This window comes from Amblyomma mixtum, chromosome 2 (genome assembly GCF_055824585.1).
Source record: "Amblyomma mixtum isolate Tamu chromosome 2, ASM5582458v1, whole genome shotgun sequence".
NCBI lineage: Eukaryota > Metazoa > Arthropoda > Arachnida > Ixodida > Ixodidae > Amblyomma > Amblyomma mixtum.
The window spans coordinates 89,087,255-89,114,790 of record NC_143013.1 but is presented as its reverse complement, the minus strand read 5'-3'; the positions used below and the strand labels follow the sequence as shown (position 1 = coordinate 89,114,790).

The 27,536-nt window shown below is 49.5% G+C and overlaps 2 pseudogenes; one reads left to right on the top strand and one right to left on the bottom strand.

Moving 5' to 3' along the window:
• Positions 1-8,843: 8,843 nt before the first annotated feature.
• On the bottom strand, positions 8,844-12,151 carry LOC149360080 (uncharacterized; annotated as a pseudogene).
• Positions 12,152-24,616: 12,465 nt separating this feature from the next.
• On the top strand, positions 24,617-26,585 carry LOC149360079 (uncharacterized; annotated as a pseudogene).
• Positions 26,586-27,536: the final 951 nt, after the last annotated feature.

Here is a 27,536-nt window from a genome sequence, read left to right as displayed (position 1 = left end):
CAGATCTGTGCAGATAGAAATTTAGAGGGGGGATGCGGCAGCGCAACCTCGTCAGAGATACTTCTAGCTGCCGAGATGGACAACTTTTCCTGCTCCATGAATATTTCATATGCTGATATTCCACCGATGTTAAAAGTGTTGTGTCTTGCACACTTAATAACGCTCGACGCCGGAACCTAGATGCTGTGATATACGCTGTAGCCGGGATGATGGGCAACACAGGGCCGCCTAGGGAAGCCTTTGCAAGGTTATCCGCGATCTCATTGACAGTCACGCTGCTGTGGCCGGGTACCCATATCAAGTGAACAAGGCTCAAATGCGAAGGAAGAAGCGATAAAAAAGTGCTTAAAGTGGGACAGTCAACATGCGACGCGAGGGACGAACACAAAGATAAAGAATCGGTAATGACTGCCACTGCGGAAATAGAAGGATCAAGCTTGCGCAGAGCAAGAACTACTGCCAGAAACTCAGCTTGAAAAATAGGGGTGTAATCCGGAAGGCGCAGCGAAAAGGACCAGTCTAAACTCGGACAGTAAATTCCCACCCCTGCCTTTTCGTTGCACTGAGAGGCATCGGTTGCTATTGCAATGTTTGTAGATAGAGACCTTAAATGATCCTCTAATAGACCATTTAAAATACGGGGTGGTAAAAGTTTCGCGTTTTGAGGAAAAATGTTGTCGAAAACAATGTGGACAGAGGACCCACTGCTTAATGCTGGAAGGATGTTGTAAATCTGCACGTTTAAAGGCTCAAGCAGCCTTTGCACGAACGCAACCTGAGGGGTATGAAAACGAGGCCAGTGGACACCAAAAAAGGAGGTCGGCTGGCAACAGAAAATGCTTTGCGAACGGTGAAAATGGGATTCAAAGATTTTGAGGAAAGTCTGCACAGTTAGAAAGTGAAATCGGGTTAACAGAGGAGGAATGCGGGCCTCAAGGTACAGCACATTGGTAGCCACGAATTTGGGGACGCCAAGGCACATCCGAAGCACCTCCCTCTCCAAAAGACTGAGAGGACGAAGTTTGTATGAAGCCGAGCCTGAAAACAACACAGAGCCAAATTCTAAAATTGGCCTAACATACAATACGTAAATCATTAGGAGCGTATCCCTGCGCATGCCGTACCTGTGACTACATAACCTCCGTAACATGCCTGCGGCACGAGTCCCTTTTACAGCAACATGGTCAATGTGAGGCCGCCAGGTGAGTTTGTCATCATAAATGACGCCCAGGTATTTTAGGGATTGAACTTGAGGAAGTGGTTGAAATTTGCATGAAAGAGAGAGCACGACAGGATCCTGTAGAGGAAAAACAAGGACGGCACACTTGTTAAGATTTAATGAGAGGTGTAAACTGCTCAACCAGAGCTCAAGAGAACTCAAATATGACTGCAACTGATCATAGAGGGAATGTATATCAGGCGCAGCCGCAAAAAATGCTATGTCGTCCGCATAGACGTAAGTGCGAACATGCTGGTGGAGAGGAATGGAGCTCATGAGAATATTGAACAACACAGGAGAAAGGACAGCTCCCTGCGGAACACCTCTCGTCTGTTTGTACCTCTCGGATTTTACCCCATTATGGACGCAGAAGAATTCCCTGTTATAGAGAAACGCAGATATCCAAGCAACTAGATATTCCGGAAACTGGAGGGACTGTAGCCTGTGGATTAGGATGGAATGCTCTACACTGTCATAAGCTTTAGAGACGTCGAGCGTAACCAAAGCAGCATACAGGCGTTGACGACGAGCTAGAAGAATACGACTCTCAAGATCTACATGTGCATGCCATATCGAACATCGCGGCCGGAAGCCGAGTTGACACGGGCTGAGAATAGTTCTGCGGTCCACAAAAGCAGAAACCCGCATAAGTAACACCCTTTCTATTAATTTTACCACGTTTGATGTTAGAGAAATAGGCCTAATATTTTCCAATTCATAGCTTCCGCCCTGGGTTTTAAGTAAAGGGATCACCTTGGCCAGCTTCCACTCAGAAGGGATCCAAGCGAGTTTGATAGAATAGTTGACCAGGTGTAACAAAGAGTTCGGAGACGCCTCAAATAGAATCTTGAGCATCTTTGAAGTAACACCATCAGGACCGGGAGCAGAAGTTGGTAATCTTTGAACAACTTGAGAAAGCTCCGAAAGAGTGACTTTAGTGAAATAATTATCTGGCGTCCTGTGCGCAAACAACACGGGACGCAAAGGAAACAGAGACGAGAACCGCTTATGCAAGCCCGCGGCAATTGATTCAACCACCTCGATAGCTTCCTTTGGAGACATAACTAATGACTGTAAATCACGAGAAGGCAGGACCTGTTTCCTGGACCGTAAAAAGTCAAATAATGCCCGTCGGTTGCCTGACTTTGAAAGAAAATCAAAATGTTCAGAGTCATATTTCTCTTTCGCACGAGAAACTGTGCGTTTAAAGGTGGCTGCTATGAATTTATAATCTTTCCAGTTATTTGGGCATTGGTTATAAAGAAGCTTTTTCCATGCTGCCTTCCTCCGCCTGTAATCCCTCGTACAGTCCGCGTTCCACCAATGATTAGAGGAATTCCCATTTGAGGGCCGCACCAGGAACTCCGACTTTTTCCGGCAATCCTCTAAAGCCAGGCATATGCTTGTTGACTGGTGATCTTCGGCGATGTTAGAAACTGATGCGAGGGCAGAGCGCAACATCGTCTCAAATTTGTCATAATTTACATGCGTCCGCAACGGACGAGCCGCAGGAGTTACACGACATAAGATATCAAAACGAACAGGTATATGGTCACTTGAGGAGCCGCAATCAACAGTCGACCAATTCATTATTCCAATTCCAGGACTGGTGAATGTAAGATCTAAAACAGATTTAGACTGAGCGCAAAGGTAAGTGGCTGATCCAGAATTTGAACACGTAAGGCTGTTATCAGAAACCCAGTCCCAAAGGCGCTTCCCACATAGATTTGTGCGGTAGCCCCAAGACACATGGTGTGAATTGAAATCGCCAGCCATGAGAATTGGGTTTCCACAGCTAGCGAGAAGCGAATCTAGAGGTCTAGTATCCTGGACTCCATAGGGGAAATAAACATTTACTAAGGAAAATGGGGAGCACCCAGGAAGAAGAAAGTCTAATGCCAAAATCTCACAGTCAGGGGACATTAGCTGAAAAGATACCTTAGCCTTGTGGCAAAGTTTTGAAGAAACTAACGTAAGCAAACCCCCTCCTCGTGACTGGCGATCTAGACGAAATGAACGATAATTTTTAAAGTGAAAATGTTTGTCGGCTGAAAGCCACGTTTCTTGAAGAATAATGATATCCGGATTAACCTGGGAAGAAATGCAGTGTAAATCTGTTGAAGCTGTAAGAATAGAGCGACAGTTCCACTGTAAAACTCGCAACGACGCTATGGTTTCGAAAGCAGAGCAGCAGCAACTGCCTGCTCTAAAATGGTGTCCTTCGGCATATTGCCAAGCTGCTTCTTCTGTGATTTGGATTGTGAACGAGAAGAAGATGAAGGAGATATCGGGGACCCGCTACGCTTTAGGACCCGCACGTCAGGCTCCATCATCTCGGAATCAGAGATGACTCCAGCGTCACTGGAAGTACCCGAGGTAAGAACAATGTTGGGTGCAGAAGTTTGTTCCTGGGGCTGAGATGTTGCAGATAGAGAAGAACGTACAAGAGCAGGGGTTATTACATTCGATAGAGAAGCCAAACTGGTCTGCATAGCATTAGTGAGCTGGGAAGCGAGGACGTTGGTGAGGCATTCTGAAACACTGGCTGCAATTTTCTCTACCATTTTTGTCATGGACGCTTCCACAGCAGACGCAATTGCCTGAGTCAGCGTTGAGTCTAAAGTCATGCCCTGACGAGCGGTCACTCCTGCATACCCGTAGGCCCGTTCCTTAATTTCCTGTATAGCTTCTCGGCGCGAACATCGTTTCCGGTCTATAACCTCCAGGATCTGAATTTCCTGCGCACGAGAGGGGCAGTTGGAAGAATTAGCAGCGTGGGCGCCACCGCAAAGGCAGCACTTCTCGTTGTGCTCAGAGCAAGTGCTCGTAGCATGATCTTCTCCACAGTGACAGCAGCGCAAGGTGGATTTACAACCGCCGGCGCTATGGCCATAGCGCCAGCAGTTGGAGCACTGCAGAGGCCTAGACGACAACTGGTCAACCCGAAAAATTAGAGGCCAGGCCTTTATTTCACTGGGGCAAGACGTGCCGGCAAAGGTGGCAATTACCGACTCAGTGGGCACCCGCATGTTGCCAACATCACGGTTACAGCGGGGCACAGCAACAACACCTGCGGCGGACAGCAGATCAAGGGTCTCAACTGGAGACAGCGAAGAGTCGACGCCTCGGACAATGCCCTTCGTGCAAGCCAGATGGGGCGGAATAAAAGAGCTTACCCGGAGAGATGCGAAAGACGAGGTAGCTAGAAGATCTCTGACGCAGGCAAGGTCTGAGGACCGACAGAGAATACCGCCGCGTCCAAACTGGCGGACCCCACTGATGGCTTCATAATGAGAAGTGGCTGACTGGAGCGCAGCCCGAACAATTCCAGGATTAGTCATCTTGATGGCGCCACCATCCTTAGGCACCAGCGCAACCGGGATGCTGCCGACGCCACTGCGCAAAAAAGCCTCCAAGGGCAAGACATCAGGGGAAAGGGATGCCGACCAGGAGGAGCTCCCCTGGCCGGGAGACTGGGTAGACATACCCCGGGCTTACGGCCTCACCGTGTGCTTGATGCCCACAAAATGACAAAGGCAAAGGCTCAGGGAGAAAAACAAAACCTCAACCAACCACCCGAAACTCAACCGATCGTTCCCCAGCGGGCGGCCAACGTTCCACGGGGCCTTCCTTCCTTCCTGAGCATACTTCTTTTCTTCCTTGCATCTGGAAAACGTCAGACCTATTTCGCTTACTTCTTGCATAGGAGAACTGATAGAGCACGTCAGACGAGACAGGCTTCAATCGCACATGCACAAAGAGAATTTATATCCGAACATTATGGTTGTCTTTAGACCATATTTGTCAACACAGGATACGATGGTCAGACTAGCAAACGAAGTCGTATCACAGGAGCTAGAAAGGAGCACCAGGCAGTCCTAGCTCTAGATTTAATCAAAGCATTTGATAACGTCAAATACAAAGCTATCCTAGAATCCAGTTCACCCTTCAATGTAGTTGAAAGAACATTTAACTACATCAAGGGTTCTCTCTCCAAGAGAACGGCCAAAATCCTTATTGGCACAATCAAATCCGACACCTTTCGAAGAGAAAGCCGCAAGGATCGGTCCTTTCCCTGTTCTTATTCAATATAACCGTCATCAAAATGGCACACGAACTCGCCAAAATCCCAGACCTAGAATACATTTTGTACGTGGTCGATATCACCCTTTGGACCACCAAAGGGAGTATCGGCCCGATACAAGATGTGCTACAAAACGCGGGAGAAGTAGTAGTAGGGGAGGCACACGCCGCGGGACTCGCGTCTTCCTCCTAGGAATCCGAGGTCTTCATCCCACACCCAAAGCGTCGAAGAAAGAACAAAGCACCGAAAAACAAATGTTTCTGTCAAGCACAATGAATGCAAACCGCATGCTTGGGGGAGGCGCAAACCTGCCAAATGACGAATGGAGGAACCGAGGTGACGATGCTTGCCTGATGAGTAAATACCGAAAAGTCTGCCTACTAAATTGGAAAGACAGTAAGGGTAGTTCCTTTCCTGTTGAGTGCGATTGGGTGTGATCCAATGGACACACGAGAGAGAAATGATCCGAGGCGGAGAAAGAAATTTTAAGTTCTCTTGAGTGTTATCGCCTCACTGTACAAAAGATGCATGGACAGTGTGGACTTTGCTTACAGGTACGTATCCTACTAAAAGATCAAAATAAAAACAAGAAATTGGACGATCTGATTTTTCACACGCTTCCCTGTCCTTGCAGTGCACAATGGCTGGATTGAGGAGCCACGTGACAACCAATCCACGGACGCTCCAAAGAAGTGCTTCCCCTGCTGCAGTTAAAGTAAGACATCGCAGAAGCGTTGATTCGGGGATTCCAACAAAGAACTCCTGGGCTGAAAAAGCAAATAGCGGGCCCGCAACCAACGGACCAAGGCCTCTACAACTGCCCAACGTTGACACCCGTGTCGACAATTTTTATCATATTCCAGAATACTGCAAGCTGGACGACGCAATGCGTCGGAAAACGAAAAGTGAGATGCACCAAGTTCAATGTCTGTCTTCGTGTGTAAAAAAAAGCGTTGTTGAACTTTAAAATGCTGACGTTGGTCGATGACCTGTCCACGATTCTCGCAAATAAAGTGCACATTTGTCGACCGACTTGTTTCAGTTGAACTTAAAATTCCTTCTGTGTCTCTTCTAAGTTAAGGAGACGTTTAATAAAAATTTTCAGGAGGTTTCAACTTTTTTGCACTGTTTCATATGTCCTTGCCGAAGAGAATAGGCGCGTCTCATCACAGCTCTGCTCTGTCTCTATTGATGCCTCCCTTCTCTCACCCGGAGCTGACACGTCTCACCGGGCTCTAGGGATATGTATAAGCTGTTGTTCATGCAATGGAGCCATTATCCCAGATATATATTGACGCACAATGCTGTACCAGTGAATCATCCAACGTACTCCGGCTATGAGTAGTGCAGTTCATGTAAAGATGTTCGTAAAAAGGTTTGCGCTAAGCCGCAGGTTGAGCGATAACTACAGTTTAAATTCGCTACAATCAATATGAACGAGTTTATGCGTTCAAGATTTTAATGGCGCAGATAACAGGCTCCTAGCGTTGAACAGGTCACCACTTGGACGAAAAAGTACGATAAAAAACCAGATCGGAGGCCCTAATTTGGTGTGGAGCATGCGCTCCATGCGTTGCAATTGGACTTTTATTGGGGGCTTGTAATGGTGACCCGGACGACAGTGACCTCTGCGATGGTGTCAGCTAGGAAACAGAAGCCCTAGATCTTGTCACGAACAAAGAATAAACGGCTAGTCTTCGCGCCGACACCAATCGCCATTCCGTCACAGTACTGCAATTACTGGTGGCCAGAAGACGAGTCATGCTAACTGCACGTGGAAGAGGTAGGGCAGAGATGAAGGCCTTACAAAGTGAGATGTCCGTCTGTTGTGTTTGGCCCTGAGTCAGTATATGGTACCGAAGGTGATATGTGATGCGGCTGATGATTATCGCGTTGTCATATTGAGTGTCTCGAGTGAGAACAAAGCATGGTTGCGTGCCCTCATACGCTTGATGAAACCAGCCACTTGTTTGGACTACTATTGCAAGAGCTGGAGGGTGGGGGTAGCATCTAGAGGGTTGTGGATAAGGAAGACCGGGACCTTCACCAAAGATTCAACCGGCACCGGGTCCCCTTACATGTCCAGTTGTATTGGGGGAGGGGGCGGGGGGGTCCATGGGGGCAACAATTCCGATTTCGTTCGAGAGCAGCAGAGCCCCGCATACGCGAAATGGGTGGTGGTAATATTTGTGGCTGTCTGTCGGATATCCCGATAGGATTGTTAGTCTTATTGATATTAGTGTTACCTCATTATTGCTCTGCTTTGAGTTTATGTACGGGCTTTTCACATCACTGTCTCCCCCCTCCTTATTATGTAATGACCTTGACTGGGTTTTTAAGGAAATAATAAATGATGATGATGATGATAATAATGGTATTGTACATGCTGGCATGTTAGGAAGAGATGAAGTCGGCTAAAACCCTGGTTTTTACTTGTAGCACCCAGACGAAAACGAATGGACTGTTATGTTAAATACGACCAGACGGCACCTTAAGCACCATTAAGTAGTTATTAATAAAATATAATCATGACAAACAGAATATAGCCACAATGCATTCATCCGCCAGCGCATATAACCATATATATATATCACGTGTACAACTTTACATCCCAGCCATAACTGTCGGCTCAAAGGCAGTACATATGCTTAAGGTGCAGCTCAGCAAAGGTAATTTTTGTGCTGTATTTTCTTGAAGGCTCGTTTCTGGGCCTAATTTGTGAACCGAGCGTTAGGTATGACAAACTTCTTATGACGCCTCAAAACGTACCTGTCGGCGTACAAAACTTGCCGAAGAGTCTACGAGTTGTCCACTGGTTGAACATATTGCTCATTCTGCACACATTTATGTAATCATGAAATCTAGCGAGCTGTACAGGTCAGACCGCAGGTGAATTCAAAAACTTACAAATGCGCTTGTGATTCAAACATATGTTCCTAAAATGTATGGAGCAAAAACATCCAATTTTATTCAGATAAACTCCCCTGTTAAGGCCACTTGTCGACAGTTTCTAATAAAAGATTGAATGTAGTTTCAGTCGACATTTTTTTGCACTGTACTTGAAAAATCGTACTATACAAAGCCACAAGTTTTTCAACAGTTATAGACAACTGCACCTCAGCTCGGCGCCCGTAACTATTGCAAAGACATGACCAGAATGATGACAGGAAATATGCGCGGGTCCTGAACAGGAAATTTTTTATGTAAACAATGCCAGACGAACGCTGAAATGGAGTTTGTGATTAGTCGCCTCTTAAGATGACAATTATATCGAAATATCACAGTGCGCTAATGTCAGGGAAAACTCTTCAAGGGGGTTATCCGAATCATCTGTCAAGTTCGTAGTTACAACAGACGTAAGCGACGACAGCGACCATATCACGCCATGATTTTTACAGCCGTCTGTTGCGTGTGTCTCTCCTCTATATCGAAGAGCCAAACACAAAAGTTACCATGGCAACTCTGGCAAATATTGCATGATTTATCTTAGAGGAGGTCTATCTATAGCAAAAGAAATAAAGATTCTTCTGAAGACGAGCTTCAGACAGACTCTTCGCGCTGCGCGACTTTGAGCTCCAGTATCTTCTTGGTAGTGCTCGATGCCTCCCGCGCGATCTTTCTCGCAAGTGGAGCCGATAGCTTGTTGCTCCGCTGCGGAGGAGTCGGGCTTCGCCACTTCTTCGTGTGGCTCCCATGGCTTTCCTCACGCACTGCCGGCTTGACGGCTCCAAAAGCGTTCTCTCCCACTGCAGAATTGAAAATCGATAGTTTGCATCATAGTCGAAACATAAAAACAGGCTTCAGTGTTTAAAACACACTACTGCGCTGTGAGTGCGGGTGGTTGTAATCACAGCAACGAGATAGCGGCTAGAGATGGAAGGTTGACCCTAATCGTAATGATGACGTTTGGTGGCTCATCGTGATATGCGGCAACCATTACTGGCGTAAGGTCACACTGGGACGTTTCTGTTGCGAAAGCAACACTACTAGCGAAAGCAACACTACGTTAGTCGCCGAGCCATTTCGCGAAGCTCTGGAAAAGCCAGATGCCCATGCGCGAGGAGCGGGTGCCGTCACACGGCGCACAGCTGGCGCTCCATCGCCTCGCCGACAGTCTCCCCCTCTCTATCTCTCTTCACCGCCATCTGCGTGGTTTGTGGTGATTATAAAATTTAGAGTAGCTTAGCTCTGCTATGCCAGGATATACGCAGCGTGAGGGGAGGGCGAGGTGTCCACATCTCGGTGAACACTTGAACCAGAGGGTTGTCAGGGTGGAACGAGAGGAACATAGACGAAGGACAAGAAAAAAGGAGGAACACACACCACACCGCTGAGTGGTGTTTTGTGTGTCCCCCATTTTTCTTGTCCTGCGTCTTTGTTCCGCTGGTTCCACCCTGACGATATTATGAACCAACTAACCCAGCAATTCACGCTCCTGAACCAGAGGGAAGGGGCAGGACTGCCCTCTTAGAATGGTGGACACCTCAACCATGCTTTAAGCTAAGTGGAGGTGTGCACTGCATGCGTTGTCATTGACAACATTGTGCCACAAACACGGCGCTGTAGCCATAGGCCGTCGGCGTTCATTGTGTTCATTGGCGTTGGCGTTGGCGTTGGCGTTGACCACGTTTTACACTCCGAACATTTTAAGGAAAGAAAGCGCGCACACTGGCTTGTTGGTTAAGCGCACGCCTGGATCGTGCTTATAGGTACATGAGTCAATGAGAGACAGATGTGAGCTGCAGGCATTGACAAGGTTGTGCCAGAAACGCGGCGCTGGAGCCATAGGCCATCAACGTTCATTGTGTTCATTGGCGTTGGCGTTGTCAACGTTTTGCACTCCGATCATTTTAAGGAAAGGAAGGCGGCGCGCTCGGCGAGGCACGCAAGCTGCGCGTAGTGACGTTACTTGCTCCTCGCGCATGCGCAGTATGGTTGTGCAAGAGCAGACGAAACGGCGAGACTGCGGGCAGTGTAGCTCACGCAACAATATATGGCTACGCGCAGACGTTGCTTTCGCAATCCTCCAGGTTTAAGCAGAACTAAACCACGGCCAGTTTTCATTCGCAAAAGTTGTCTTCTTCTGTCTGAATGCGTTTATGAGTCACCCCTAGCGGATAAATGCTAACAAAGAGGTTTTTTTTATTCGAGCTGTTTGCAATTAGGCATTAAGGGTTTGGACAGCGCTCTCACCGTGTTGGAGGCTGACGCGATGCGTGCAACACAGCTGAGCCCTGACAAGTGCTTCTCGTCCGAGTTCGGCGCAGCGCTGCCTGGTGGCTGGTTGTCTCTGGCAGTTTCCCTGGAACCGTGGTCCTGGCTGCCCCGCAGTTGAATTCTTTCGATGCCGGTGTTCGGCGAAGAGGTCTTCGTGCTCGATGTTGGCGCCAGAACTGTACCCCGGTGGTCGTCTCTGGGTGGTTCGGTATCTGCGGCGTTCGGGATTGCGGGGCTTCCCTTCTTATCCTGGTCATCAGCCGCATGCGGAACGTTGTTTGCTTGGTTTGCGGTGGGCGAAGCGCCGGTGGGTGGCTGGTCGTCTCCGGGAGCTCCCACAGGGTCACCATCTTGGTTACGGCGCCTTTCTTTCGTTGTTCGGGAGCCCGCACCCGACGAAGACCTGAGGTCTGGCTTCTGCTTCATGGCGGAAACCGATGACACGCTGGCCTTTCTCTCTCCTTGCTGGACTTTTTTTCGGGACAGCTTTGCCTCTGGACCGCTAGCTCCTTCTTCTTCTTCTTCTTCACCTCTTTATAATGGCAGCTATCAAATTTTTTTCTTCTTCTTCGCGTGATATGCGGAACTTCTTTCTCTTTCCTTGCCTGGGCTTTTCAAGGCATGCGCTTCAAAGTCGGGATTATTTTTGTTGTCCTCGCATAAAAAGTGGCACACACCTTCTTTGGAAAATCTCAAAATAGTTTAAAAGCAACTTCCTTAACGTAGATAATATCTTGCAACAAAAACTTGACGGGACCCTTAAGCTCCCCTCTAAGGGTATGGCACGAAGCGTTAGTTATTCCCTCCAATTACATGGGGTCCTCTTTGCTTGTCACGTCTCACACACGGACGCTGTTCTTTCTTCCACGATCACATAAGGCTTAAACTACGTTTAAAGGTTCACTAGAGAGTGCTCTGGAATAATTCATCTGTGCATTTATTTCATTTTTTGGGTTTTCTTGAGTAAATATTTTTAGTCACGGACAACATGCTGCAAATTATGGCAACGAAAGTAAAAATACGCGTGGACTATTTTCTTTTGGCGAGACTCAGCCTCATCATCCTGGAATGGTGATTAAAATACCGTAATCCGTGTAGACTACTGAAGTATTTTTTTGCTCCTTTTGGAGACGACGTAATAGTTTCATAAAGCTGCTGCATGTTTGTGGTTCAGAGAACATATAAACGAAATAAGGGTGGCGAAGTAAGCTTACTGTGAAGTCACTGCCGCAACAGTGCAGCATCCAATGCAGTAACGCACCGATGAGTGTTGCTCAAGTGAAGGTGCTCGTAATAAAATTTGTGCTAAGCCGCAGGTTGAACCATAGTCACTACCTAAGTCGCCCCAGCGTTGATAATCGTGTGTCGAAAAATTATCTTCTGGAAAGCTTAACTTGTGTTGTTTTTAAAGAAATAATAAATTTTAACCAACTTCCTTAAACAACATAATATTCGACGTCTACAGATATATGCCAGGATGTAGCGGAATAGCTAGTTAACGCGAAGCCAATCTTCCTGGATGCTCAAAGTAAGCAGCATATGATCAACAACTTCCTGCCACTCTCAGAGGGTTGTTTCTGAGCTACCTGGTGGTGCTCCCACACACCTTTGGGGCCTAAAAACTTTCTCATGTTTGCAGCGCCATGTTTACTGGGCTAAGTCAACTGATTTTTTTTTCCGCTCCCAGAAATGCTTTATTGCCGAAGTGGAGTACGTGGACTGTTTTTATCTGTTTTGTAATTGCTGCAGTAACTTTTAGCTGTAAGTTACATAGACCGACAAACACGCCCTGGTTTTCTACACAAACGCGCCGACAGGGCGCCAGCATTCGGCATGGTATGGTAAGACTGGGTATAGTGACATAGAACTCGAATCTTAACTTAATAAGGAAAATAGCAACTTCTTCCAGCAGCTTTCGAGGCCAGCTTGAAAAGCAAAGCATAAAACAGCCGACGTGTGTTTCGCAGGAACTGACGAGAATGTGCCATGAAGTGAGTAACAATACGCGACAATTCTCCGCCTGTAATGGTGATTACAGGAAACGATTTTTTCTACATTAAGAACATAGGAAATAGTGATAAGGCTTTTGTATAATGATTTGCTCTACCCCAGCTTTCGAGATTCCAGTTCAAACTTCACGCATCCTTGACTTAGCGAAAAAGCTGTGCTGACCACAGTAATTTGTTGTAAGTTGGCGACTTAGTGTTGCGGACCCACGTGGTGCGGACTGCTTTGCTGGTTCAGCTCTACACCCCCCACCCCCTGATTGTAGAAGTCGAGTGTCGCCCTCGCTGTTGCTGCTTGCAAAGCGTTGGTTGCAAACCGTAATTATTTTTGGGGCTCCATTTCCTTGCAACTTGTAAGCTTACTTTACCTTCTTAGAGGAAGTTGCATTTGTCTTGTTTAAATGCTTACTTATGGTGAAGACACGATTATTCCAACGTTTATTTGAAACATTCCAGAAACCTTAGTCCTCAAAAACCATTTTTCAATTTTCAGCAATTGTTGTAACGTGTCGGTGTTACCTGGGATGATCAAGTGAGGCCGGAACCAGCGGGAATCCAAACTTCATGTGCTTGCCAAGGATAGATCGCTGAACCTTTGCGAAACTTGTATCTTGTGAATATTTTTATACATAGAAAAGTCGTGAAGGTTTCAATGGAAATATGCATTACGCGCACCGCATCTGCTTTTAAAGACACATTAACGTCGTTTCGATTGATTGATTGATTAAAAACATCTTTATTTGTTCAGTATTCTCAGAACATGTGGGTGGGCGGCCTAGTCCGGTAGTCCATTGGCTGCTGCTGCTGCGCTGGCCCTCCCCACCAGCCAGTGCTGACGGTCAGGATCATCGCTGAGCAGAATAGCCTCCCACTGCTCCTCCGAGGGGTTGGGAATGGGGTCAACTAAGGGATTAAATTGGCATGCCCACACCATATGGTAGAGGTTAGAGGTAACGGCTGAACACCGTGACAAAAATATGCTCCAACCAGTGATCTTAAAGGAACTGTCATAACCGGTTTGAGGGTTATAATGGTTTTTTTATGTGGAATTGCCGACATGCTGGAATGATGGAATTGCCGACACGTGTCGGGTTGGCGGGGTCAGTGTGCAGGGTGAGTCCAAGTGTGGAAAGAAGTTCCGCAAGCTTCCTCCCACGCCTGTCCTCCCGAGGGTATCCCCATAGCCTGCTCGGGGCGTTGAAATCGCCGACGATTAGGAGGGGATCCCTACCCGCCACCTGCATAGCTTGAGTGAAAATTTCATTGAACGTGACGTTCTTAAGTTTCGGTGGACAGTAAATATTTAGAATGTGTACAGGTGGGTCAGACCGCTTTAGGGGCAACACTGAAACCATCGTGTATGAAAAATACGGTGTTGTGGGAAGTGTGACCTCCTGCGCAGTGTATCGCTTGTGAACAAGTATACATGTCTGCGGGTTGTGTTGAAATGTGGTGTAGCTTGTGAGTTTGGTACCGGCGCCGGGTTCTTGAAGGGCAACCACGGCGACGAGGTACTCAAGGTTCTCAAGAAAGAGGCGGAGATGAGACCGCTTCTTGTGGTTCTTGAGACCCCGGCAGTTCGACTGCGTTATTGTAAGCGGCTGAGTTGTTCCGGAACTGTGGAGACGTGCCCTCCACGTGCGGCCTCTTCCAGCAAACATGTCACATGAAGACCATAATGGTCGGCGCCTGGCACGAGCGGAAGCGCTAGCGCGATATTATGGCAACAAAACAGGTGTATACTACGTGGACGCCTCTGGCCCTCACCACGGGGGATGGTACACGGCCGCGGTGGTTCACAACAGCAACACAGTTAACGGCCTAACTTTCAGAGCCCGCAGTGCAACACAAGCTGAAGAGGTCGCGATTGCTCTCGCGGCCTCACATTCCAATTCAAAATACACAATCACCGACTCGCCAGAGGCCTGTCGGAACGTCGAACAAGGCTGCACTCCCTTCCTAGCCTATCGAATATACCAAAATTGCATACGGGATAGGGACCCCGCACACCGTTACCTCATATGGGCCCCTGCTCATCTGATGTTGGCAGGAAACGAGGCAGCAGACGCAGCCGCCCGCGCGCTCTCTCACCGGGCTGTTTTCTCCTCCCCATCCGATCAGGACCCCGATTTTAATCCTGTCTATACATTCAAAGATATTACAACATATTATCAAAATTGTCATCGACTTTAACCTAGCCCATGCAATGGCCTGAAGAAGGCGGATGAGCGGCTCCTTCTCCGCCTTCTCACCAATACATTGCTGTGCCCGGCAGCGCTAAAACATTTTGACCCCTCCTTTAGCGGCAGCTGCACACACTGTAGTGCAGTGTTTTCTGACGCCTATCACATGGTGTGGGCCTGCCCCTCCAACCCCGCTATTCCCCCCATCCCCAACCCAACCCGGGAGGACTGGGAGGCGACCCTGCTCGGCTGCCACTACTTACAGGCCCAACAAGCCTTAGTCGGGCGCGCCCGGGCGGCGGCAACCGCCACTGGGGTCCCATACTAGGGACCTCCACCTAGTGTTTGTAAGGATCGGTCCCTTACGGGCTGATCCAAACATACCTCCTGTTCATGCGCAATAAATATTTTCACCACCACCACCACCAGTTGCAGCGTTCTATCCAACAGGTGTCTGTGAGCTGGGCGCCATGGTGGTGGTGGTGAAAAACTTTAATTCGCTAAGAGAGTTTGAGGGTCAAGAAACCCTGCTACATGGTCGGTATCCTTAGCCCGGGACACCCCACGACGAGGCCCCGTCTCGCGCCCGCTTTACTAGAGCCCTTTGAGACTCCAGCGTGGAGCAGTTGAGGAGGGCAGTCTCTCATGCCTCTCGGGTGGGGGGGGGGGGGGGGAAGGGGGAAGGTGAGGATTCCGAGTACATGCCCACACCATGTGAAAGATATCGCAGATCTCTCCACAGTGCGGGAAAGCGCCCATCTGTGTTCGGATCGAAGTATTTTACTATGGCAGGACAGAGAAGAGTTCCCGTCTGGAGGCGCCGCAGAGTTCGCTCCTCCGCCTTACTGAGCCCCTTGGCAGGTACTGGGTAGAGACGGTGGCTGTCGCAATAATGAATTAGGATTTCGCGGAACCGCAGAAGCGGTTTATGAGCTTCTGAGCCAGGAGAGCTAGGATGAGGAGCCCGGTGTATGAGCGCTCAGCCGGCCGCATCAGCGGCCTCATTGCCTCGTAGACCTTGGTGGCCAGGAGCCCAGATCACTTTTGTGCGAGTTGGATCGGCGGGAGCGCGTCTTAAAATTTGGGAGGCAAGAGGGGATATTTCGCCTGCAAGATAATGTTCACAGGCCGGGCGAGTCCGTGATAACTGTTCTCGATTTTGGATGGGCGGCAGCGAGAGCTATTGCGACTTCCTCCGCTCGCGTTGAATTTGGGGCCTGAAAAGATAGGCCATCGACTTTCATTCCCCGGTGGACTACGGCAGCCGTGAAGAAACCCGTGGGCGACGGCCCTGTGATGTCCACGTAGTAGACGCCCTCTTTATATCCATACTGCCTCTCAAGCCTGCGAACCCGCACTTGTCGTCTGCATTCATGTGAAGTCATGTCCATGTTACGAGGGAGCGGAGCGACCAAGAGCATGTGGCGCCACAGCACCGGGATGTTTTCCGTCCCCTCTGGTATGCATGTGTGTTGGATGTGTAAGCGGTTTAGCAGGCGGCGCCCAGGAACCGTCTGCGATAGCCGCGTATATTGGTTCACGAGGTAAGCCTCCCGCAACTCCTGATAGGAGTTTACCCCTCCCAACGCCTTCAGTTTGGCGTTGGAGGTAGCCACCGGGAGGTCCAATGCTCGCCTTGTTGCCTTCCTGATGATGGCGTCAATGCGCTCGTCTTGTTGTTTGGTGGTGCGTAGGTACGGCACGGCGTAGAGGATCCGGCTGGTCACGAAGGCATGGGCGAGCCGTAGCGCGTCCCTGCCCCGCAGACCACCCCGCTTGTTGGAAACACGGTGGATCATGCGCCCTACCTGTTCACCTATGCTCTTGAGTTTTGCTATAGTAGAGTCCGGCTTAAGTTTGTTATTGATGAAAAGACCCAGGATCCGGAGCTCTGCCACTTCTCTGATGGGACCGCCCGACACAGATGTGTGTAGAGACGTGTTGTCCTTGTGGTTTGTCCTGACGTGTAGAAGGTCTGATTTGGCGGGAGCACATTGGAGACCACAGTCGGCAGCATATGCATCGACTATGGAGGCGGCCTGTTGAAGGCGGTCCTCCATCTCCCCAAGGCTCCCCTGGGTGGTCCAGATTGTATATCGTCTGCGTAGAGTGCGTGTTTTATGCCCTCCACCTGAGCCAGTCGGCCGGGCAGGTGCATCATGGCGATGTTGAAAAGGAGCGGTGATAACACCGCCCCCTGTGGTGTACCTCGTGTACCCATAGAGTACGGGCCGTATTCCTCGTCCTCGATCCGGAGGAGCGCCTGACGCGCAGAGAGGAAGTCTCTGACATAGGCGAAGGCCTTCGCCCCACAGTTAGTGGTGTTCAAGTTAGAGAGGATGGTGGCATGTTTAACATTGTCAAACGCCCCCTTAAGATCGAGGGCGAGAATGGCCTTGTCGTTTTGTTTCATGGCTGTGGGTCGTATTATGTCCCTGTGTAGTTGGAGTAGGACATCCTGTGCAGACATGTGCGGGCGGAACCCGAACATAGTGTCTGCAAAGATGCCCTTACCCTCCATGTATGGAGAGAGGCGATCCCGAACCATCGTCTCCATGAGTTTTCCCACAGACGAGGTCAATGAGATGGGTCTCAAGTTGTCCGTAGTCACGGCTTTACCTGCTTTGGGGATATGCCGCAGCCTGCTCCGTAAGTTGTGCAATGCGAGCTGTAAGCTTGCGATTCGTCTTGTGTTTCTTCCATCGTTTTGTTAAGCTCCGGGGCGCCTCCCACAGATGCAGGAGGTGATTGTCCACTGCGGGGATCTTGTCGGGGGTGTGAAGTGTTTGCGTGTGTTGTTTCTGTATGTTGGTGACCTGTGTTGCCCACTCCGCATAGCCGTCGGAGAATAGCACGGGAGGGATGTCCTGAGTTCGAAATTGCTGCCAATTGGTTATTTTCGCCTGTCCCCATTTTTGACGGGCTGCCTTCGCCAAAGGCGGAATGCGGAGAAGGCAGTGGTAGCTGCCTAGGGTATCCCCCAGGTTCTCCCATGTGGCGTTTGTAGTGTTCCTAACCAGAGATAAGTCAGGACACGTGTCACGGGTGACCGAGTTGCCCACACGTGTGGGGCAAGACGGATCCGTGAGCAACGTCTGGACGACCGGGTCTGAGCTGGCCAACACGGCCTTAGATTTCTCGAGCACCGGAAGACGTCCTGCGCGGCGTGATCCACGGTGTAGACCCAGGTACCCCTCCTGAAGAACTCAAAGCACACTTACGAGTCAGAACTCAAGGAGTGACCATACTTCAGGCAAGGATGCTTGGAAAATCCAAGACGGCAGTGCTCACGTTCGACTGCCCGGTCTTGCCGAAATTCGTCATATATTACGGAGGAGAAGTACCATGCTACCAGTACCGCCCCACTAGGCAAGTGTGTTACGTCTGCTTCCAGCAAGGACACCGCTCCGACGTCTGCCCCACACCGAACATTATTGTGTGCGGACTGTGCGGAGTTTCAAACCCGCCCGACGACCACGAGTGCGCGCCCAAGTGCATAATCTGTGGCGAGGCACACCGGACCGGATCCAAGGAGTGCCGAGAGAGATTGAAAAAAGCAAGACCAAAACCCACAGGAGGCAGAGGACGGAGCGACCAACGCGGGCGACCACCCAAGCAATGGCTCAGCTCAGAGGGAGAGACATCGAGGAGCCGATCGAGGTCCAACTCCTTCCCGCCTCTACCACCAGCCGGCCCACAGGAGGGGTAGAAGCAAGAGAAAAAGAAAAAGAAGAAGCTTTCCCAGACAAGCGGCGGCAAGGTGAGCTGGGCTTCAACCACTGCTTCGCACTCGGTAGGAAAGGGTAGTGACATAAACAACACAAACAACAAAGACAGTCGCGTCACAGAACCGAAGGACGCGAACAGCGATGCGCTCAGACGAGAGCTAGAACTGGCTCGAATCAAACAAAACGAGCTCGAACGCAAAGTTGAGGAACTCACAAAAACACTAAAGGAACAACAGCGGGAACTCGACACGACTAGAGCCCTTCCAAAACGACAACCACATGCATCGAACGAAGGAGACCTTGAAACATGAATGCAACAGATGATGCAGCAGATGATGCAGGATATGATGCAGCAAATCCAATCGCAAATTCAACAGATGCAAGTACAATTCCAAGGACAAATCTCAGAGATCAGAAGCGCTTTTAGAAAGCAAAAACATACCGAAAACATTAGGGAAAGGGCGTACAACCGTCCAGCGCTAACAGCTTTCGCAAGCGAACAAGCAGCAGCAGTAACGCGTAAACATGACCAATACGTATCGGCAAGAACAAGAATACTTAGATATTTGGCAATGGAACTGCAGAGGCTACCGCAAAAAGCAGGCCCTCTTAAAACAATATATAAACACACAACTCACACCTCCTGATGTAATTGCGCTCCAAGAGACCGGAATCAAGCCGACCTTACAAGGGTACGAGGTTTACGAGAGTCAAAACGAAGGTAAAGCGGCCGTCCTAGTCAGCAAAACCATTACCGCTATCAGGCACGATACCATCGCCGACACCGACGTTGAACACGCGCTTGTTGAACTTATTCCGAAAAAGCGAAAGGGACGTAGCACGTTCTTACTGAATGTGTACAGCCCGCCGAGACAAAGAAAAGCCAAACTCTTCGAACTGTTTTATGGAGCGCACAAGCTGGCCAAAGAAAATGCACTCATCATCGTAGGAGATTTCAACGCCATGGACAGGAGTTGGGGATACCAGAAACAAGACATCAAGGGAAGAACATTAGTGGAAGTAGTGGAATACTATGGCTGCAGTCTAATCACAGATCCTGCGACCCCCACGAGAATCGGGAATAGCGTGAGCACGGACACATGCCCGGACCTCACCTTCGTAAGGAACAGCAGGGAGTCACAGTGGGAAGACATGATGGAAAATCTAGGCAGCGATCACTTTATCCTCCGGACACGAATAGCATCCGACACCATAAGACGCCAGATTGGACAGGCGAAAATCACTGACTGGAACGCGTTTCGCGGGGCTTGCAACAAATCTGAAGGCGGTATCCAATCACTGGAGGAATGGACCGGCATGCTGAGAGAAACGCGACAACGATGCACAAAAAGTCTAAGGAGAACGACAGCAACGCCTGAAGTAGACGCCCACCTCCTCAGACTATGGGAAGCGAGACGCAGTCTCACCAAAAGATGGCGGAAGCAAAAACACAAAAGGAAACTAAAACTAAAGATAGCAGAAATTACGGCAAAGGCGGAAGAATACGCGACGCAACTCGCGAAACAAAATTGGGAACAACTCAGCGACTCACTTAGGGGAACTCTAGGCACGGCCAGAACCTGGAATCTCTTAAGAGCACTAATCGATCCGACCAAAATAAAATCAGAAAACAATAAAGCCATCCACCGGTTCATCCACTCCTTCGAGGGCTCAGACATCGCCCTACTGGAGAAGGCACGAGAAAAATGTTTCGGCGATCACAACCCCCCGCGATACCAAGGAACGTATCGAGGAGCCGAAAACGAGAAACTCGACCGCCCCATAACTGTGGAAGAGGTTTACGCGGCCATAAGAAACACCACCAGAAACACGGCAGCCGGAGCGGACAGAATCGACAACGCCCTAATCCGCAACCTGAGCGACGACCTCATACAAGAGCTCGTCACCTTTCTTAACAAACAATGGGAGGCGGAGACGGTTCCCGAAGATTGGAAACACGCCGAAGTAATAATGATACCTAAACCTGGTAAAAAGCTACAAATTGAAAACCTCAGGCCTATATAACTCACGTCGTGCCTTGGCAAGCTTTACGAACGGGTTGTGACTTTCAGACTGCAAAATTATATGGAAGATAACGACTGTGTACTACATACCATGTTCGGCTTCAGAGCGAAGCTCTCGACGCAGGACGTTCTCCTCCAAATACAAGAAGATGTCCTGCGAAACGTACCTCGGACGGGAGAAAATGTCATAATGGCCCTGGACATCAAGGGGGCATTCGATAACGTCAGCCACGAAGCGATCCTTACGGGCCTAGACAACCTGGATTGCGGACGCAGAATCCACGGCTTCGTCAAAGCCTTCCTGTCCGATAGAACTGCCACCATCAGCATAGGAGACCTTCGATCGGAAAAAATTCGCACTCCAAACAAAGGAACACCCCAAGGGTCAGTTATCTCACCCCTGCTCTTCAGCATAGCTATGATAGGCCTAGCTCGAAAACTAGAGAACATCGAAGGCATCAGGCATGCAATGTATGCTGACGATATAACAGTCTGGACAAACACGGGCTGTCTCGCAGAGAAGGAAGAAAGGCTACAGCAAGCGGCCTCTTGTGTAGAGCAATACCTCGCAGAAAGAGGACTCTCATGCTCGACCGAAAAATCGGAACTGCTGAGAGTCTGGAGAGGCAAGTAAAACCGGACCGTCCCAACCAACGAGGACCTAAAACTCAACGTCTACATAGAAGGGACGCCCATACCCGAAAAGACAACAATAAGAATTTTGGGCATGTGGGTTCAATCCAACCAGCGCAGTACTCACACTTTTACCCTACTGAAAGCAACAACGCTACAAGTCGCACGCATGATCACCCGCATCACCAACAGGCGACATGGCATGCGTGCAGAAGACACACTAAAACTAGTCAGAAGCCTAGTAGTTAGTCGAATCACGTACAGCCTACCCTACCAGTGCCTCAACAAAAATGAAATACAACAAGCGGATGCCCTGCTACGCAAAGCGTATAAGACAGCGCTCCGACTACCACGCAACACGTCTACAGAAAAACTCATGGCCCTGGGATTACACAACACCTTTGAGAAGCTACGAGAGGCGCAGCTTGAGTCGCAAAAACTCAGGCTGTTGCAAACAACGACAGGAAGAGCGCTCCTGCAGAGGTTCGGATACCGCGAGCAGATGCGAGAAATGTCGAGGACGGCAACGATCCCCGACGAGCTTCGCAAGACCCTCAAGGTAGCGCCAATACCCAAAAACATGGATCCCAACCTCCATCGAGGCAGAAGAGAAGCGAGGGCCGAATTCATCGAGAAAACATACGCTCCTCAAGCCACGACCGTGTATACAGACGCGTCTTGGAGAGGAGGAGATACCAAAATCGCTGTAGCGGCGGTGGTCGATTCGTCTTTACGCGAAATGACCAGCGCGTCTCTCCGAGGCTGCACAGCTGCAGAGTCCGAGGAAGTAGCCGTTGCTCTAGCGGTGGCGGAGGGCTATAGAACCGGGCGGTCACTAACAATACTTACGGACTCTCAAACAGCCTGCCGAAATTACATGAATGGCAGGATAGGTCGTCACGCGCTCCGTATACTCCTCGCAGCGAGTGACAGAATTAAAAACCGGGAAGAACAAAACGACAAGATCCGACACAAAATTGTGTGGGTACCGGGGCACACGGGGGTGGCAGGGAACCGAGAGGCCGACAGGATAGCTCGAGGATACATTACTTTCCGAGCTTCCGACGAGACCGCGGAACTCGCGCCAGCACCCAGGGAATACTCGGCCATACTACAAAACTATAGAGGCAGAAGAATGCGATATCCCCCACCGCACAAATCTCTCAGCAGAGAGGAAGCTGTCACTTGGAGACAATTACAAACAGGCTCTTTCCCAAACCTACATATACTAAACAAAATGCACCCTACGATATACACGAACAAATGTCCCTGGTGTGACGAAAAACCTACACTATACCACATCACATGGGCCTGCCAAAACATAGACGTGGTCCCCAAAATACAAAACCCGAGTGCGGAGCAGTGGGAGACTCTGCTGTCCAGCGACCGCTGCGAAGACCAACAAGGTCTGGTACAGCGAGCTCAACGGGCGGCAGTGGCCAGCGGAGCCCTGGACTGAGGGCAACCGACCACTGATTAGAGGCGGACGACTTCAACAGAGAAGGCTCCTGGGGGTAGAACCAAGACGTCTCTGAAGATGCCCCCAAACCGCAGGAAAAACCATTAGTGTAAATAAAGTTTTCCCCTTCCTTCGAGGGAAGGATCACGCATAATATCCTCCGGTGGCGGTGCTATGCTGCAGCTCCATAATATGTGGCAGTGCACGGAACGCCACCATCCGTTCGGCGCGATGCCTTGCTTTTTGAACGCGACGCTTTTTGAGGAAAGGAAATTATGCACTAATTCTGTGTCATCTCGGTGGACACCCGAGCCGCACCGTACAGGAAGGGAGGAACGCCACCACCCGTTCGGCGCGAAGCTACCGGCGCTTGTATGCCGGTCCTGTTGGAGGGCTCAGTGTCTCGTTAATTCTGGTACGGTGCCCAGATGCTCTCGTTTCAGTGCCCGGATGAGTGGAATTCAGTGCCCGGATGTTGGCTCTCGGTCTCGCCGTGACGTTACCACACTGGCGACAACGGGAGGTAAAAGCATTTCATGCTAAAAAAAAATCAGTTGACTTAGCCCAGTAAACATGGCTCAGTAAACATGAGAAAGTCTGTAGGCCCCAAAAGGGGTTTGGGAGCACCGCGAGGTAGCTCAGAAGCGATCCTCTGAGTGTGGCAGGAAGTTGTTGGTCATATGCTGCTTACTTTGTGCAACGAGGAAGATTGGCTTCGCGTTAACTAGCTATTTCGCTACATCCTTGCATATCTGTAGCCGTCCAATATTATGTTGTTTCAGAAAGTTGGTTAAAATTTATTACTTCTTTAAAAAAAATTAGCTCCGGCTTAGCTCTGGTTAAGCCTGAGTGATTGCGAAAGCAATAGCTCCCTGGCTGCGATTCTTCGGCATTCAGAGAGTCCATGAAACTACTCTCGCTCACTGAACTTCTAGAAGGCCGCCGGGCTCGCAATTCTGCGGCATAGGCGCGTTGCTTAGCCAACCGCACTTGCCTTTCTTCATCTGTTTCCTCGGCACGGCGCCGGCGTTTGCGCGCAGCACGTCGCTGCAGCGACGCCTTGTACAACTCCTCAGACATGACTAAGCGGAGCATGACGTGGTAGCCGCCGCGCCGAGCGAAGGAACGACTACGGCCGAGACAAGTTGGGGCCCCTGCTCTCCTCTGGTCGTGACGTCACGCTGTCACGTGGTCGTGCGCCGCAGCTGCGCCGGAGCGAAGGAACGACCTCCACCGATGGCAGAAAAGTGCTAGCAGTATTGCTTTCGCAACAAAACAACACAAGCTGAACTCTCCAGAAGATAATTTTTCGACTCAAGATGACCAACGCTGGGGCGGCTTTAGATAGTGACTATGGTTCAACCTGCGACTTAGCATAAAATTCATTACGAGCACCTTCACTTGAACAACACTCATCGGTGTGTTACTGCATTGCATGCTGCACTGGTGCGGCAGTGACTTCACAGTAAGCTTACTTCGCCACCCTTATTTCGGTTATATGTTCTCTGAACCACAAATATGCAGCAGTTTTACGAAGCTATTGCTTACGTCGTGTCCAAAAAGAGCAAGAAAAAGGGGTATCCACGAATTAGGGCATTTTAATCACCATTCCAGGATGATCAGGCTGAGTCTCGCCAAAGAAAATAGTCCAGGCGTATTTTTATTTTCGTGGCCATAATTTGCAGCATGTTGTCCGTGACTAAAAATATTTACTCACGAAAACCCAACAAACAAAATAAATGTGAAGACGAATTTTTCCAGAGCACCCTCTATTGAACCTTTCAACTTAGGTTAAGCGTTATGTAGTCGTGTAAGAAAGAACAGCGCCCTCGTCTAAGACGTGCCACGCTAAGAGGACCCCACGCCACTGGAGGGTGTAACTAACGCTTTGTGTAATACCCTTAAAGTGGAGCTTAAAGGTCCCGTCAAGTTTTTGTTTCAAGACATTATACACGTTAAGGAAGTTGCTTTCAAACTATTTTGTAATTTTCTAAAGATGGTGTGTGCCACTTTTTATGCGAGAACAACAAAAATAATCCCGACTTGGAACCGCGTGCCCTGGAATGCCCAGGCAAGGACAGAGAAAGTTCCGCATATCACGCGAAGAAGAAAAAATGTGATGGCTAGCTATGTGGAGAACAAGAAGAAGCTAGCGGTCCAGAGCAAAGGTATCCCGAGAAAACGTCCAGCAAGGGGAGAGAAAGGACAGCGTGTCATCGGTTTCAGCCATGAAGAAAAAGCCAGACCTCAGGTCTTCGTCGGGTGCGGGCTTCCGAACAACGAAAGAAAGGCGCCGTAGCAAAGATGATGACTCAGTGAGAGCTCCCAGAGACGACCAGCCACCCGCCGGTGCTTCGCCCACCGCGAATAAAGCGAACAACGTTTCGCATGTGGCTGATGAACAGGATAAGAAGCAAAGCCCCGCAATCCCGAACGCCGCAGATACCGAACCACCCAGAGACGACCACCGGGGTACAGTTGTTGCGCCAGCAACGAGCGAAGCGAAGAGCTCTTCCCCGAACGCCCGCACCGAAAGCAATCAACGACATTGTAGCCAGGAGACCGGTCGCAGGGAAACTGAGAGACAACAAGCCACCAGGCAGCGCTGCGCCGAACTCGGACGTGAAGCACTCGTCTGGGGCTCAGCTGTGTTGCACGCATCGCGTCAGCCTTCAACACGGTGATAATGGTGTCCGAACTCTTTTTTAGCATTTATCCGCTAGGGACGGCTCATAAACGCATTCAGACTGAATACTTTTGCACTTAAGAAGCCTGAACAAGCCAGGCTTACTACTGTTGCATTTCTAGACTTTTCTTTTGTTTCTGTAGCGTTTTTACTTTGCACTGTTTGTAAAATGCCCCTCCTCCTAGGGCCAAAGCATTGGCCTGCAGTATGGTTAAATAAATAAATAAATAAATGAAAGTTGGCTTTGGTTTAGCTATGGTTATACCTGGAGGGTTGCGAAAGCAACGCATGCGCGTAGCCATATATTGTTCCCTGAGCTACATTGCCTACAGTCTCGCCGTTCCGCATGCTCTTGCACGACCATACTGCGCATGAGCGAGGTGAGAGTGACGTCACTACGCACAGCTGGCGTGTCCCTCCGCGCGCTCTCGCCTTCCTCTCCTTAAAATGATCGGAGCGTAAAACGTTGGCAACGCGAACGCCAATCAACACAAAGAACGCCGACAGCCTATGGCTTCAGCGCCGCGTTGGTGGCACAACATTCAGTGCCAACGCATGAAGCGCACACCTGTCACTACCGCCATTTAGCTTAAAGCATGGTTGAGGTGTCCACTGTTCCAAGACGGCAGTTATGCGCCTTCCCTCTGGTTCAGGTGTACATCGAGATGTGGGCACCTCGCCCTCACCTCACGCTGCGTATATCCTGGCATAGCAGAGCTAAGCCACTGCCAATTTTATATGCACCACAAATCACGCAGATGGCGATGCGCAATCGCTACTGCGCATCAGAGAGGGAGAGAGAGAGGGAGACTGTCGGCAAGGCGATGGAGAGCGCGCGGCGGCGACCCCGGCGCGCCACCTGTGCGCCGTGTGATGTCACCCGCTCCTCGCGCATGCGCAGCTTCACCTTTCCAGAGCTCCATGAAATGGCTCGGCGACTAGCGTAGCGTTGCTTTTGCAACAAACACGTCCGAGTGTGACCTTAGGCCAGTAAAGGTTGCCGTAGATAACGCTGACCCACCAAACGTCATCATTACGATTACGATCAACCTTCCATCTTAGCCGCTATCTTGTTGCTGTGAATACAATCCCCTGCATCCACAGCACAGTAGTGTGTTTTGGACTCCGAAGCCAGTTTTTATGTCTCGACTATGATTCATTCTATTCCGCAGGGGGGGGATAACACTTTTGGATCCGTCAAACCGGCAGCGCGTGAGGAAAGCCAGGATCCTCCGCATCGGAGCAACAAGCTATTGGCTCCATTTGCGCGGAAGATCGCGCTGGAGGCATCGAGCACAACCAAGATACTGGAGCTCATAGTCGCTCAGCGCGAAGAGTCTGTCTGAAGTTCGTCTCCAGAGGAATGTTTATTTCTTTTGCTATAGATATATCTGCTCTGAGATAAATGGTACGATATTTACCAGAATTGCCATCGAAACTTCCGTGTTTGGCTTTTGGATATAGAGGAGGCATACACGCAAAAGACGTCTAAAAATCATGGCGTGATTTGATCACTGTCGTCACTTACGTCTGTATTACCTGCGAACTTGACAGATGATTCGGAATGACACCCTTGAAGAGTTTTCCCTGACATTAGCGCTCTGTGATATTTCGATATAAAAGTCAACTTAAGCGGCCACCAATCACGAACTGCAGCCTTCGGCGTTCGTCTGGGATTGTTTACATAAAAAATTTCCCGTTCGGGACCCGCGCATATTTCCTGTAATCTCAGTTGTCATGTCTGTGCAATAGTTAAGAGCGCCGAGCTGAGGTGCAGCGGTCTATCACTGTCGAAAAACTTCTGGCTTTGTATAGTCCGATTTTTCAAGTACATAACAAAATATCGACTGAAACTACAGTCCATCCATCCATCTTTTCTTAGAAACTTTCCACAAGTGGCCTTAACACGGGAGTTTATCTGAATAAAACTGGACGCTTTTGTTCCATACATTTTAGGAACCTACGTTTGAAATTCAAGTGCATTTAGAAGTTTTTGATTTCACCGGTTATCTGGCCTCTCTTGGTCTGGTCGCTAGATTTCATAATTACATGAATGTGTGCAGAACGAGCAGTATGTTCACGCAGTGGACGACTCGTAGACTATTCGGCAAGGTTTGTACGCTGACGGATACGTTTTGAGGCGTCATAAGAAGTTTTAAAAAAGGCATTTTGTCATGCCTTACGCTCGGTTCACAAATTATGCCTAGAAACGAGCTTTCAAGATAATACAGCACAAAAATTACCACTGCTGAGTTGCACCTTAAGCATATTTACTGCCGTTGAGCCCACAGTTATGG